The sequence below is a fragment of the Stegodyphus dumicola genome, chromosome 4 (genome assembly GCF_044657685.1).
Source record: "Stegodyphus dumicola isolate Sdum_Otavi_A_Nest chromosome 4, ASM4465768v1".
NCBI lineage: Eukaryota > Metazoa > Arthropoda > Arachnida > Araneae > Eresidae > Stegodyphus > Stegodyphus dumicola.
This window is the reverse complement of record NC_140771.1, coordinates 110,313,394-110,327,141: the sequence shown is the minus strand read 5'-3', so window position 1 is coordinate 110,327,141 and position 13,748 is coordinate 110,313,394. Positions and strand designations below refer to the sequence as shown.

Here is a 13,748-nt window from a genome sequence, read left to right as displayed (position 1 = left end):
AAGCACTGACTCATCTCCCCTACATTTCTACTCCGTCGAAGTGAGCGTTTACATTGTCAAAGTAATCGTAAGGAGCGACTCGCTCTGAGCCCCTCTGACAGCTGTAAACTGACTTTAAGTTTTGAAGCTGCTCAAATTTTTAAGCTTGGGTTCTACTTCAAGAATAGTGTCAAAATCATCTTCATTAAGATCTGCATAGATATCATTTACGAGCTGCTTGAAAGAACTTCTTGCCATTCTGTGCAATGTTGATATCTTTTTGTCTTTGAAAACCAGATATAAAATACCCGTGACTTTGACTAAGCAGTGAAATGAGTTAAATAAATTTAATGGCATTGAAAATTAGCTAGAAAGAACTGCTTTTAACAATAAAAACATTTTATATACACAAATGCAGGTGTGATAAGAGTTTTGGTTTCACATACTGTTTATTAGAGAGTTAAACATTATTCCCAATCCACGATGGCTAAATGGTAGTAAGAAAATAGGTGTGGCTTATCAGTCATCAACAGTTTTTGTTATTTTGTTTCCATATTGCATTAATAATTCACTTTATTATTTGTCCTTTACTTTCTTCTTTATCTACCATGTCTTCTATATCCAGTCTATTATATATATCGGGTGGCCAACAAGTCGATCGCAAGGCTAATTTTGGTCAATCATCATTCGCTTGCAGTGACTGGAGTGGAATTCCATGTACATGGACTTTGAAGCAACTGTAGAAGTCAAAACCTTTTAGCAGTAGATTAACCTTTTCGGGATGCATGACCACTATATTGTCAGTTGTGGTGCTTGTTTGAAAGGAAGGGGTTGTTCACTGTAATAGTAATGTGCCCCCCATTTCCAAGCTAAAAGATTGGGATGTCAAAGTTGATGTTCCTCATTGAGGATGTCTGGAGTCTTAACTACTTATCTCTTTCAAAGGCCTTTGTATTACATAAATTTTCCCTCATTGAGGAATATATTCTTGTTTCAGATCTACATGCCTACACGAATCGGCATTTTCGTACTTGAAACTAATGAAGACTAAACAATGTTCTGCCCTGACTGATTCCCATACTGAAGACTCATTATTATTATCTTTGTCAGTATATACACCTAATTATGATCCTTTGGTTAGGGACATGCAAACTCAGTCTTCCCATTGATGTTAAGGCAACAAAGTAAATTCTAAATCTGTCTTTATCTGTAGCTACTTTGAACTAATAAATATTGTTGATAATTATCCATGTTCTTTTTTTCCTTTGATATGAGTTTTTGGGATCTTTAAATAATAATAATAATTATTATTATTTTATTTATTATTATTATTTTTTTTTTAGATAGGTAGATAAATCTTATATCTGTATTTCAGTACGAGGTATCCTTAGCGAGCTATTGATAGAGGAAAAAATAAGCCATGTTATTCTTTCATGATAAATCCTTCTGGCCCCAAAAAATGTGAAAGTGAAATATTGAAATCAAATTATCAGCCATACTGTGCATTTTTGTAACAACTTTTTCATATTAAGGAACAAATAGTACAACTTATACATGGCAGTAGATAAAAAATTAAATTGCATTTCAAGTTAGTAAAAATCTTATCTTGAAAAAGATCTAGGAAAATCGAATTTTTTAGGTACCACACGTATGAAATGTTGCTATTACAAGTTCGGTCTGGAAATTAGTTTTCTTCGCGAGCCTATATCTCGAAAACTTAATAAGTTATTTAAAAAAGTGAAAAATAGTTTTGAACATATATTTTTCTTATCTACCCATACCTCGCTGGAATGCTCCTTATACTGAAACACGGTGTATAAACATTGTATGTATTTTACACCCTTCTCCCCCTTAGAAAAACCTATGACAACAAGTCGATTGCGACACACTTTTAATATAAAAAGCAGATCTTATGTACAAAAAAAAGTTGGCCACCCATGATATATATGATCCAGATCTTCATCTTTTTTCTCCGCATGTATTGATGTTGATATGCCTAAATCTCTTTTTGTAAAATGCTTAAATAACATATCTTGTTTCAATTTTCTTTTTTTTTTCATACTTTTCTTTTCTTTTCAAAAATCTTGATTTAAAGCCCATCTTTGGCATTTGTGGAATTCCGATAAAAAATACATTATACAGATACTGGAAAAATATTTACATTTCATATTATGGTAGTAACTGTAGTTGCAAATTGATAACTAGGAACATGAATGTTTGTATTTGGACTTGTTACATGCAACAATAGTTCATGCACACTATAAACTTTCATGATACGTTGCACCTAATTTGATTTTAATACTTTATTATGATAGTATTTATTTCTTACATTTAAATATAATGACATAAATATGCTGCATTATTAAAGATTTATTAAACTTATTTTGTAAAAGTTTATTAATATAAAAAAACAAATTATTTTTTGGTCCAAAGGGGCAGTTTGCCCAGAAACTCTATCAGTTTCATTTTGGCATTTTGTGTTGATTCACTTTTCAAATTGTTGCCACCAAATATTAGAGCCCTGTATTATATTTTAAAGAAATTAAATAATGAAGAATTTGCATAAATGTATAATATGTTTCTTGCATTGTGATAAAACTATGGTACCTAGAGCCATCAAATTTTGAATAACATGCGTTTCCACCTGAATATGGCCATCTGGAAGCCCAAATTTGGAATTTGTTTTATTAACTATTTTATATTTTGTAAAACTTCAACAAATTTTTGATTAACGAGCTGAACAATTTCAAAGCAATTTAATGGCAACATTGTATGGGGGGTGAAACTTTTGTATCTCCAACGTGCGAGACTGTGTATCAGAAATTGTAAAGCTATGCTCATTTAAAAACTTTTTTTTTGCAATACTGCTGTTGAACTGAATTTTATGGTTTAAAGGGCAAAGAACGTGATATTTAATAAATAAAAATAATAAATGAACACACAAAACATAAAAAAATATGCCCCTTTGGGCATAGTGTAAAATCTGAAGGCTTTCAGATTTATACATATATATATATATATATATAACAAACATTCTCTATTCGTAACATTTTCTATTGGTATATATTTACTTATTTATTTTTCTTCTCTGAAATGGAATTGGGCTTTCCAGATTATGGACCTTAAATATTTTGTTTATTTGTCTGTTAGTTAACCTGCACTGTATGGTGGCATATTGAAGAATTTAAAAGGCACACATGTTTAGAATGGAGTTAAAAAAAAAAAAAAGTGTTAGGTTGACATGAAAATAACATAAGTAAATACAGGAGTTTTTGCAGCTGCTTCATTTAAACAGCTGATGAATCTGATGAATAATTTACACATCTGTCCACTTGTAACCACTCCTATTTAACATGTTAACATAAAACTTTTTTTTTCCCTTTTTAACTGAATGCTGCCATTGGAATCTGTAAGAAGTTCAGTTGGAGGGTTCTGTATCAGCTTTCCTCTGTTGAGTAATAAGAGATCAGCATTAGTACTTTTGCATTCTTGTTACAGAAATGAACCATTTGTGGAAGGGAAAAAGAATATTAGTCTGTAAATCAGTAAATTTAAAATTCAAATAATTAATCTTTTCCTTAAATATTGTGTGACTTGTGTTCCTTAAATATTGTGTGAATTTTGTAAATTTCTAAGTATGAATGTATCAGAATTTATCTATGTATAGTTCTGTTATTGAAAGTAGCCAATTTAATGTCTTTTTAAAGTGTCAAAAATGTAAAAATGAAAAATAATGTACTTTTGATATTATATATTGTTGAAAGTTCTTTTAATGATATAATATATGCAAAAAGTGAAAAATTAGTAAAAGTAGTTATTTTAAAATCATTAATATTTATGCTAATAAAAATACATTTTGTTTCATGAAGTACAGGGGGGGATTGACCGAAATTTCTGTAAAAAATAAATCCTGTATGTGTTTGTTATATTTTTATAAATTTTGAATCATTGTAGGGTATAGCAGTATAAATTTGCAGAGAGTGTAGTTTCTTGTTAAATATATAATAAATAATTTGTTTGCATTTCTTTTTAGAATTTAAAAAAATGGTCTATTTTTCAAGTTTCAAACTAGTATTTTGCAAATCGATATGTTATATTGTAAATTGAAGTTTTAACTTTAATATTTTAAAATTTACAAGAAATATAAATAAGTATTTTATATAACTAATGAAAATAATAGGTTTTTATTATTTGGAATACAATAATTAAAAATTAATAATAAATATTAATACAATAATTAAAAAAACCATTTTTTTGGTGGGGGGGAGAGATTGATCTTTTTCAAAAACTATGTTAAGATTTTTTTTATGAAAAAAAAAGAGATAAAAAATCAATGTTTTTTAAAGCTTGAGTTGGCTGAACCATGTGCTAATGCTAACATTAGACTGCAGTAGTCCCTCTTGCCCTCACTACCCACTTACCCTGCTGCAGTGGAAGAATCCATTGATTTAGCAGGTACTGAGGAGAGTATAGTAGCTGAGATGCCTGATCAATAGTTGTTGCTAACTGAACTCCCATTTTAGCATTCTGCTCATATAACTAGGTTTGTCTTGATTTGTCGTTGGACTTTTCTGTATTATTTTCTTTTACGCTGTGTGTTTTTCAGTATGCATGTAACAATTTGGTAAGTAAATTCTGTATGCCATTACAGTTACATATTACTTTTTCACTTCTGTTTCCATTCTGGGATCTCTGCCATTCATTCTTCATAGTTTTCTGATAACACTTTCTTTGTGGAAGTTTTAATTAATTTTGTTTGAGTTATTATGAATATTTTAAGTACTTGAATATCTTTATTTATTCTGATTTTTGAACTTAACTCTTAAATGCAGTTATACAAGTTTATTAATTTTGCAAAGATTCTGTTTAGAAAAATTGTAATTTTACAAGTTTAATCCAAATATTTTTAACTATGTGCAGCATTTTTTATATATTTATTTTTTAAAATATTTATGCTGATTGATAATATTATAAATATGTTCTATAATAAATATAATTCAGTATTAATTATTGTTCTTATTTTTTTAAGGTTCGCTGTTAAAAACACTATAGATTCTTTGAGAAATTGGTACTTCTTGAACAAATAATAAAATTTTTGTTTGAGGTAATATTAGATTTTTATAAGATTATTCATGTTATTTGACTGGCATATGTAATTCTTTTTGTTAACTTGTTTGATTTCTCTGATAAATCAATGGAGAAAAAACTTGTTTCTTTGTATTTGAATTGTTAATGTATGGGTAGTATCATGTATGAAATTTTGCATACTTTGAATTGATTTAAATATTTTTGTCCTCATGATATGTATAATTTATTTTAAAATTAATTTGTATTCTTAGCTTAAAATATTTTTCCCTCCATTTCAAAATTTTCTTTGCTTATTTGATGTACGTATTTGTTAAATGTATGAAAATTTGCATGCTTTTACCAAAATTGTAAATCTTCATACAATTTTTTCATTAAATAATATTTTGTACATATTTAATTTGCAGAGAAATTCATAAAAATGCAAATAATTTTATTTGTTTTGTAAATTGATTATTTAATGGAATATGAAATTTAATTTGTATATTTTGTGGGAAAATTGTGTTTCTATCTATTTTTAAAATAAAACAAATTTAAGTACAGTAAAATTTGTAAAATAAAATTTCTTGTAATAAATGATCTTCATGGCAGGTGTTATATTTTTTAGATGAAACAGTCATATGCAATGCAATTTTTAGCACATTTATTATATTGCAAAACCGGAAATACTACTACTCGCACACTGTGATCACCTTAGTTTAAATGAAACCATGCTGAGAGTATAGTGTCATAGCAGTTGATTTTTGAAATGAAAATACATAATAATAATTAATGATATATGTAATATGATAATAATTAATGATATACAGTCAAAAGTCGTTAATCCGGACTCGTCGGGACTTCGGCGATTCCGGATTATCGATTTTTCCGGATTATAGATCATCAGTTTAAATCTCGTAAGATGGCATGCAGAAATTATATAAAATTAAAAAATATGAAACCATAATTTATGAAATAAAGAACAATTATGATCTAAAGAGTATCAAAATTTACAAAAAAAAAAAAAAGCTTAATATTTATTTGTTTACTTTATTAAACATTTTTTTCAATGTAAGTTGTTTAAGTTGCTTTGTTTTATGTGCTAATACTTTCTCTTTAATTCTATATAAACAAACGTAATTTCTTGTTTAGTTACAAAGTTCCGCTGTTCAAGTCCTGTAATTGCTGTGCCGAGAATACTGACTAACTTGTCAATTGAAATTTTTTCGTTTTCACTAACCTCTCTGTCACTTTCTTCATGCCTTTATCCATTTTTTGCAGCAATTCCACTTTTTGTTTGATGGACATTGAAACATACTTTCGTTTTGTAGATCCTTTGGGAGCTCCAGCATCGAAAATTCTATTTGACATAATCAAAAGTTCAAGCTTACTTTTATAAAATTGCTCTAACAGTCTGCAAAAAATGATAAGCCGGATCCAATTCGAAGATTAAGGAACAACGCAATCTGTAACATTAACTGAAATAGATAATTAGATAATTTTAGCTTATACCATCTGTTATACATTAAACGCACATGCGTAAACGTAGTATGCGCATGTGCACACGCATATGCGCAGCCGTAAGGGTCTTATGCGCGTGCATCAACGCGACACAAGCGCAGAAATTTTGGAGCTTTGAGGTCCGGATTATAGATCATTCCGGATTATGGGTGTCCAAATTAACAACTTTTGACTGTATGTGAAAATTAAAATACCAATGTATCTTTATTTTCAAATATCTTTATTTATTTATTTATTTATTTATTTTTATTTTTTTAAAATTAAATGCAGTTTGATGCAAGAAAGTGTAATTTTGGCTGTTAAATATTATTTTTTACCCTTCTGTGCTGGGACTGTACAATTACTGTTGGCTTACTTTAAAGTCATCTGAGAGCTGACATTTAAATTCTGTTTTAATCCAGATGTTTGCTCTAAATTCTAATTATTTTTCAGATATAACCACCAAATTCAGTTCTTTCCAAATTCTAACCACTTTATATATTACCACTAAGCTAACCATTTAATGAGATTTAGAAATCATGGCTAGCACAAAGGAAATGGAAATCAGTATTTCAAAAATATTTCTAAAGCACATACAGCTACCTTTTTGTACTATAAAAAATGGGATTTTAATTTTTTTTAATAATTTGTTTACTCTACAGAGAACACAATTTGATTTTTAAGAACTTCCTATTATAATTTTGTCTGAGCATGTTAGCTACCTTTTTGTACTATAAAAATGGAATGTAAATTTTTTTAAATAATTTATTTAGCTTACAGAGAACACAATTTGATTTTTAAGAACATCTTTGCTCAGACAGATTTGATTTTTATTTGATTAATCCAACATTACACAATTTGATTTTTAAGAAGAACATGCTCAGATAAAATTATAATAGGAATATTATAATTTTGTCTGAGCATGTTATTTTTTTGGTATCATTTAACAAATAATAAATTTTTAAATAAGCAAATTTTAATTTTACAGCTGCATTTAAATTTAGGTATACATATTGGTACTTTTCCTGTAAGTGGCCACTACCTGAGAAAGGCATCAAGATGTTTTGCCAAATGAATTTGTTTGGTAACCTTTGTTTATATACTGTTTGCTAAGTGATGGTAAGGCTTGCTCATTGTTCATGTAAATAAAATATAGTATAAATACAAAAAAAAAAAGAAAAAAAAGAAAAATCCGATAAATGCATTTCTGTCATACTTTGAACATATTTAGGTATTCAAAATATACATTTTTTATTATTCAAAATGTTGCATATAAATTAAATTATTATTAAAAAATCTTTAATTTATGATTTAAATTAAGTGATCAAATTATGCGAGGAAATTTATTTTGTTACTGTGTTTGTTCAAGATATAAAAAAGATGAGTATGCTAATATCAAACTTAGAATTAGGCAAATATTGGCCATAAACTAGTGTTGGTTGTGGAGGAGACAGGCAAAGCATCTTTTCTCACCATGCACCAAAAGTGTTTAATATTGTGACTAGAAATTTAAATAAGTGAAATGAAATGAAAAAATACTATGAAAGGGAATCAATAAATACAGCATCATCTCTTGAGAAAACAGAAATCAAAGGAATCAAAAACTAAAAGGTTGCTATTTGAAAAGGGACAGAATAACTGTTTCACCTGCTGTTAGTATATATATATATATATATTAAATTAAACCAGTGATGATTTTTGTGTATATTCAAGCATTTATTTATCTGTTAACAATACCCATTTATTAAAAAAAAAATCCTTTTACTTACTTCTGTCATAACAGAAGTCTTGGAAACAACATTTGATGACTTGTTTTAAATGAGAATAAGTTGATTTTTGCATATATTCAAGTGTTTATTTATCTGTTAACATTACCCATTCCCCCCCCCCAAAAAAAAGTATATTCATCAGTCATAACAGAAGCCTTGAAAACAACATTTGATGTTTTAAATGCGAAAAGATATTGTGACAATTATAGTTAGTTTTAGTTAGAAAATGTTTCAGAGATAGCATTACTAACAGGTAAATACCAAATTGGATTTTTGAATTCTGTGTAATCCTCACAGTATTAAATGGATTTCTCTATGTCGAAGGTCTTTCAATTTCAAATGTTCAATGTTTTGGGGAGAGAAATATGATTCTTTTGATAATATGACTTGCATAACGGGGGAGGGGGGAGACTTTGGGTTGCTGTAGAAACAAAATTAAAAATACATCAAAATTGATAATATTCAGTAATATGATATTGTCACGAGGATTCCTATCAATTCTTGCCATAAGAATAATAAAAATAAGTGCATGTAAATTTTAATGTGTTTGTATCTGTTTATTTATGTGTTTCATTTGTTGTACTTATTCTCAATGAGTGTTTGCTCATACATTTACAAAACTTCAAAAAGGTGTGCATTTTTATTGTCAATACATGCTCACTTCTGAGGCAGTGTGAAAAGTTAAATAGAAGTGAGCAAAATATGGTCATTGAAAAATGGAGGCAGAATGCTGAACCTTAAAACAATAATGTAGAAACTGCAATGTTATCACATACTGCAGTATTATTTACTCAGTATAGATGTTTCATATGACAAAATGAGAGAATGGATGTACAGTTGAGGCATGATGAAAAAATGTTAAAGTATACTTTACACTACTTACATATGTTTATCAACTGGTTCAAAATAAAGGCTTAATTTTGCAAACAACTACAGTTTCCGTATAAAACACTAATATATACAATTTCATGCTCTGTAAACATAAAATGACTAATAAGTAAATATGAGTATATGTGTGTCTTTGAATAATTTAATTTCAAAGTATAGATTGCAATCTTGATGAAAAGTTTAGGGGAGCATTTTGGATAAAAGTGTGTGATCATCAAATGAAAAGCAGTACTTCCAGGATGTGTCAAATCTTATCAGAATTATTTTAATAATCTTAATGAAATGATTTTTCAATTTCCATTAAAAGGTCTATTCTCAATAATTAAAATTTATTATTGTTAATATGGGTTTATTTACAGGCAGAATCAGAACGAGAGTGAAGCAAGCATGACATTTTCCTTGGGGGAACAACTAGAAGTGCTAAAAGAACTACCTAAAATTTAGAAATGTATCAAGAAAATTTTTTGTTGTCAGCTTTAGATTTTGAAATGCAAAGGGAAGCATAGTTTTAAAATATATTTAAAGTAATCAAACTCCATTAGCACCATTTAAAATAATTTAAAAAGCATCTCAGGCAGCTTTGCTCTAAAAAATATATATATAATTGGAAGGGGGACATATCATTTGTATATAATTAATGTATTCTTCCTGACATTGCTTGCATTCTCAGTGCTTTACAGCCAGCTGCCTGTTTTCCATTAATCATCTTACATAGCCATCTCTTGAGTCAGGTTTCCATTTCTTAGTTATGTTTAATACCACTCAGTGTCATAAGCAATAATATTATTTAAATAGAATTATAAGAATAGAATTATGCTGATTTGCTTTATTAACTTCAAGCAGATTTATTTAATACACATTTTTTATTGCATAGCTTCCATTATTCCAAGAAAAGTGTGAAGAAAATTAGAAAGAAAGAAGAAATAGTAAAGAATGTATTATATATACAGAATGTGAAAAAAAAAGTTGATTGAATTGTTTTTGTTGCTCCATTCAGTATTCATATTAGGTTTGCCCCTCCCTTTTTTAATGTCAGTGTAATGTTTAAATGTTTCTAAATATATTTAAAGAATTGCATGCCAGTATATTGCAACATTATACTGCTGCAGCCCTTTTTGCACAGAAGAAAATTTGTATTCATAATTTTTGCTAACAAAGATAACAAGTGATTTCAAAGAACAACAGATTTGCATTAAATTCTGCATTAAATGAGCAGAACTGGAAAAGAAACTCTTGACTTGATCATTCAAACGTTTGGAAATTAATCTTTGTCACAGTCAAATATTTTAGTGGCATAAGCTCTTTAATAAAGACCAAAGATGATACCTGCATAGAACTGCTATTAACATTAGCAATTGATCTTAAATGAGAAAAAGTTGCTGTTCTTGTCCAATAAAAAAATTAATAACTTTGTGAGAGATATCGTATGAAAAGTGCAAATAAATTAGCTGAAATAAAGGGAGGGGGAACAGTAGCTGATGCTTTAAACAACAATAAGTGATTAAGATAAAGTAACATGCTAAACTATAAATTTAGAAGTCAAGCAACAAAAATCGGCATTGTATTTGTAAATTTTCATGGGACTAGATTCGATGGTTTTACTGAACCGTCATCCTCAGCTGCCAAAGCACAAGTGAATGAGATAAGATATAGTGATTAGATAAGATAACATAAGAATGGCTGGATGGGAGTTAAGCTACTGGTGCCATCTCTTGATGAAACAAGAAATAAAACATAATTTCCTTAAAGGCTGAAGGCAAAGATGGATTGGAATTAAAGTTAACTAAAACAAAGATTTTTTTTTTTGAACGTGAAACACCTCTAGAAAATCTAATTCACCAATGGAAAATGTTTTTTGAAAAGTTTTGGCTGTAGAAAAATTGAAAGTGTGATTTTCGGACCAACAATGTTGAGCAACAGAGGACTTCTGTGTTTTCTTTCTTCTAAGATAGGCCTCATTAAGGAACTAATGTGAAGTTTTAAGGCTCTGTTAGTTTAGACCAATGTAAATTAAAGCACATTGGCAGGGAACCTTTTAAAAATACCCCAGGATTTTATATCCGGAATGGGCCTCTTGAGTATGGAACTCGGAATTTTATTGATAGGAGTTGAAACAACTCGAAAGTTAAATTTCTGCAAAATACATGCAGATTTATGGCTAATTGAAAGAAAGAATGGAATGACAACAGAATTCTTATAATCTCCTAAAACAAGAGTGTGTCTTTTGGTGTGTTTGAGGTGAGAAATTTTTAACTGCCTGATTAATAATGTTGGGTGAAAAGCCTCTGTTAATAGTTACTGCTTTTAAATAATTTAGTTCTTGATCAAGAGCCAGTTTGGAGGAACAAACTTGAACAAACAAAGGAATAAATGAAGCTAACTTTTGTTTAGTTGCATGACATGATTTGAAGTGTGGTGGAAGGTAAACCGTGTTATGTGTGACCAAAATGTTGAGTGTGAAATGGAAGTGAATTGCATGTCTCAAGTTCCAAAGTGAACTGAATAGCAGGATCAATGGAATTCATTGTGGAAAGAACTTTTATTGCCGTCAAACAGGTGAAAGTATTGTCTACGTAGCAGAATCATGCTGGGAAGTTTAAGGTTTCAAATAATGTTGATTCATAATAATGCTTGTAAATATCAGCCGGGATGGGACTAAGGGGGCATCCCATGGCTAATCCCTCAGTTTGCTTTTAATACTTATCTTGGAAAACAAAATGTGTTTATTTTAAACAGAGTTGAGTGCAGGAAATTAGTTCATCAATTTCGTTGCAAGAGAAATGAAATACACGAAGTTTGGTTTTTAGACATCTTTATGTACCTTCCATTGGAACACTGAATAATGATTTTGCATGGAAAAAAACCATGAGTAAATTTCTAGGAGAATGCTTTTAATTTTTTTTACAAACTCTATTGAATTTTTATGGTGTAAATGTTATTGTCTAATAGAGTGAAAAATCTGGAAACTTAATATTCAGCTAACAGGTACGAGAGGCTGTGCCTAAATTTGATATAATAGGGCAAAAAGGAATACAGCTTTTATGAATTTTGGGAAGAGCATATAATCTGGCACAATTCGCAACATATGGGATAAGTGTCTATTTTAAGTTGGTCGAAAGGATTTGTAAAGATTTGATCACAGTTTTTTTTTTTTTTTTTTGAGAGATCCAAAGGTGAAGGGTCTTTAGAGATCGGATTATATGGTCCTCTGTTTAAGAGTTTAATGATACCATCAATGTAAGTTTTCTTGTCCATGATGACATTCTGGCCACCTTTGTCGGCCTTTCAATGAAAACATACGGGTTAGAATGAACTTCACGCATTGTAGCTTTTTCTCTGGCTTTTAGATTTGATTTCAAAGGCTTATTGTTGAATTTCACATTATGAGCAATAAGGTACTTAATCATTTGTTTCTGTGTATTTGAGACTTTACCGAATTTGAAAGCTTTTTGATAGGTACCAAAATTTTTGGAATCAAGGGTTTTGAGGTTTGTGAGAAGTTAAAATTATATTTCAGAATTCTCTCTTGTTCTTCTGATAAATGAACATTCGAAATGTTAACTATTGACTTAATATTTGCAATGGGAAAATTTTTTAAACTACTTAAATTGGAAGATTGTAAATGAAGTTTTTCGAATTTAAATACAAGGGTGTTTTTATGATGGTTAACCACATTCTCAGTTCTAAACCAAAACTTTTGTTTAATGGCAGTAAATTTTGGATATGAATTAGTGAGTTCCAGATGAAGCTTGTGTAGCTCATGTTCAATTTTTGATAACTCTTGACATATATCCCTTTTGATAGACCGAAGTAAGGCAAGCTTGCCATTTAAGAGAATTCTTGAAATGTGATTGGAAGATTTTTTTATTAGACTTGTTTTGATTGAAATTGGGGATCAATTTATTTTACGTTTACTTTTCAGTAAAAATTCTAGGTGATTCAGAAATTGTTCTTTTCAGGCATAATATAGTGAAACGATTAATGGATGAAAGCATGATAAGCAATGCAGAAAATCAATCCAAATTAACTAACCAATAATAAAGCTCAAAACATTATAAAAATTTCACACTGCAAATGAATACAAAACAAAATATTTGCAACTAAAAAGCGTGAAATCAGATAAGCAAAGTACAATATCAGATAAGAAAATTTAAAATGTGTAAAACGTGAAGCAAAAATTGGAAATGATTTTGTGAATGTAAGAGTTTTGGTAAGTGTTTTTCCAATTTTTTATGTTTGATTGGAAATGATTTTGGTAAATGAACGAGTTTCAGTAAGTGTTTTTTCAATTTTTAAGTTTGATTTATGTTTTACACATTTTAATTTTTCTTATCTGATATTGTACTTTGCTTATCTGATTTCACACTTTGTAATTGATTGAAATTGGGGATCAATTTATTTTACGTTTACTTTTCAGTAAAAAGTCTAGGTGATTCAGAAATCATTCTTTTCAGACATAATTTAGTGAAACGATTAATGGAAGAAAGCATGATAAACAATGCAGAAAATCAATCCAAATTAACTAACCAATAATAAAGCTCAAAACAT

The 13,748-nt window shown here is 29.0% G+C and overlaps 1 protein-coding gene across 6 annotated transcripts in view; it reads left to right on the top strand.

The window, feature by feature from the left end:
* Window positions 1-13,748, top strand: part of Axud1 (AXIN1 up-regulated 1) — a 77,457-nt gene that overhangs the window by 37,822 nt on the left and 25,887 nt on the right. For 3 of the 6 annotated variants that reach the window (XM_035359329.2, XM_035359330.2, XM_085815333.1), the window contains exon 2: window positions 5,009-5,083. The gene's annotated coding sequence lies outside the window, so the exon portion shown is untranslated. Of the gene's footprint in view, window positions 1-2,466; window positions 4,604-5,008; window positions 5,084-7,531; window positions 7,663-13,748 lie in introns of those variants that run through there. The other 3 variants (XM_035359335.2, XM_035359334.2, XM_035359331.2) reach the window with 2 other exon arrangements.